The sequence below is a fragment of the Nymphalis io genome, chromosome 29 (genome assembly GCF_905147045.1).
Source record: "Nymphalis io chromosome 29, ilAglIoxx1.1, whole genome shotgun sequence".
Lineage (NCBI taxonomy): Eukaryota > Metazoa > Arthropoda > Insecta > Lepidoptera > Nymphalidae > Nymphalis > Nymphalis io.
The window spans coordinates 4003468-4005967 of NC_065916.1; the positions used below are offsets into that span (position 1 = coordinate 4003468).

General features: G+C 57.0%; 1 pseudogene; it reads right to left on the bottom strand.

The window, feature by feature from the left end:
- LOC126779804 (large subunit ribosomal RNA) overlaps positions 1 to 2500 on the bottom strand; it is an 8093-nt pseudogene that overhangs the window by 2725 nt on the left and 2868 nt on the right.

The window sequence follows — 2500 nt, forward strand, 5'->3', positions numbered from 1 at the left end:
TATCTCCATCGTTCCACGCAAGACACCTGCCGAAGCTTTTTCTTCCCAACAGAGAACACCCTCTCCGTTAGGTAGTGGTGTTTCTTACGTTTCCCGTCTGGCACCATTGACAGAACGGAGCTTTTACCAATGTTGATACCGAGACCCACCATTTCGCCGACCTGCACCACACGATCGATGGCTTCCTGCATCCCTACCTTTGAGCCTGCAAGCAGGACTAAGTCGTCGGCGTAGGCCAGAGCCGAGATCTGCTCATTTTCTAGCCTATATCCGATTCCTTTTGGTAGTGACGCAAGGACTAGGTCCATCGCCATGTTGAACAGAATCGGTGAAAGGGGGTCTCCTTGTCGCACCCCTCGACCCACTTTAACAGGATGGCTACGTTCGTTTCCGACAGCTAAGGTGGTACTCGCCGTCTCGTACATGGTAGCCATATATCTGCAGAACCCATCCGGCAGCCCTCTCGCCCTAAGCAGCTCAACAAGTGCCGCGTGCGACACTGTGTCGAATGCCTTAGAGAAGTCGAGCACCGCCACGTGGCATTCTCGCAGTTTTTTCCTGCTATCCCCCAACACAGCGTCAAGCACGGCGGTGTTTTCGAGAGTACCATCGGCACTCACGAAACCGCGCTGACGCCCGTCAGGTGGGCAGCAGGCGAGCAACCTCCTCGCCAGGATGCTGTGTAGGTGCCGAAGTGGTACCGACGCAATCGAAATTGGCCGATAGTCACCCGGACCTTTCGGAGCATCACTTTTCGGTATGAAAATTGCTCTACACTGTCTCAGTGATTCGGGGATACTCCCCTGTATCATCCATTCGTTGAACATTTCCGCTTTCGATGATGCTGGAATTGCCCGCCAGTCCTCCGCACGGATACCGTCCGGACCTGGCGCAGTCCTCATGTCGATGCGGGACGCTTTCACCTCATCTATCGTTACCGGCGCCCACAGCTTTGCGTAATCGTTCACACCCCCGTAAGGGAGCCCCTTTCCGAAGGCTTTTAAGGCCTCCTTCGAAGGTCCCGGGGCGCTCGACACTGCTTCGAGGATTGGTCGCCAGTAGGTCTCCAGTTCCCCTAGGCTGTGCCTTACGGCCCGAGTGTGTCCGTCGATTACTTCCGCTGCTGCACGACTGGGACACTTCCGAAACAACTCCTGCATCTGTGCGTACTCAGCTCGTCTCCGCCTGCGGCTAGACCGAAAATCTGACGCACTCGGGTAGTCAAATCCATTATTCTTACGGCGGAGACGTCTCCTAGCCTTCGCCCCAGGCTCGCAGCGCCGCTTCCGTCTCTCAATCTCCCGAAGGAGATCTTCCAGTACTTGCGCCGCGTTCGAGCTGACAGGGGTTTGGGCTGTACGGCGTGGCTCATCGTCAGGTGGGTCTTCGGAGGCGCTCTCTGGCTCTCTCGTAGGCAGCACTTCCGGGGTCCGTTCGGTGCGCGAACCCCTTCTCGCGTTGGGCTCAACTTCCGAGAGTGCCAACTCCTCCAGACATGATTTCACAAGTCCTTTGTATTTGGCACTCCGGCGTTGGCCTTTAACTGCTTCCAACGTCCTACGGAGTTGGGGCAGTTTGGCGAGAATGTCTGCGTTCGGACACTTCCCGGTTTCCCTCGTAAGTTGCGCCTCGACTCGAGCCATGAGAAGCAATTCCTCCTCACTCCACCTGCGCTTCACCAACGCTGGAGCAGCCTCCGCATTGGCCTCGACGGGGTGGGCTCTACGTTTGTGAACACCCAACCCCGTCTTGGTTCCAAAAGAACGTCCACACATTGGACAGGTCCATCCAAGTGGCCGCCCAGCGTTCCCGCCGGGAACGCCAGATCGAACCACCGGGGAAGAACTGACCGTGCTCCCCGACTCCTGTGGAAGATCGGGGCGGCCCAATATTTTCTTATTTGGACTTTTTGCAACGGTTAGATCTCCCATATGGTCGGGCCGCAAACCCAACCACGGGATTCGCCCACGGTTTTTGCAAGGTCCCAACCGAAGAAAACCGCTAGGCTTGAAGGTCTCCGTAGAGACCAACCATCGGGACTACTGCGAGGAATCTCACCTCGCAGTCACCACCTGGATTACAACCTTAAGATGGAAGGCTGTCGCACCACTCAAAGAGAATCCAGGGTCAAGCCTGATTCCGGTCTCCACCACCGCAGACGTATCCGTGAGGACCGTATCGGCGATGGTGGAGACCGCAATGGAATAGCGCTTGTGGCCTCGTCGACGAGTGGATTAGGATATTTGCACCAACGAGGCATGCAGCACCGCAACGGCTACTATCGGGCTGCCTAATTTAGGTGCGGATCCCCCCCTCCCACATCAGCTTGGCAGCGGCGCCACGGGCAGGCTGTGGATAGGAGTTGGGCGTCGTGACAAGTCACTCTTCCCCTTTGACGGGCTGGCCGCGCATTCTTCGCATCCCCGAAGCTAGCCGGCGGGCTCGGAAATTCGTGCTACGACCAACCCGTGAGTATCTAAGACAACATCTTCCCCGTTAG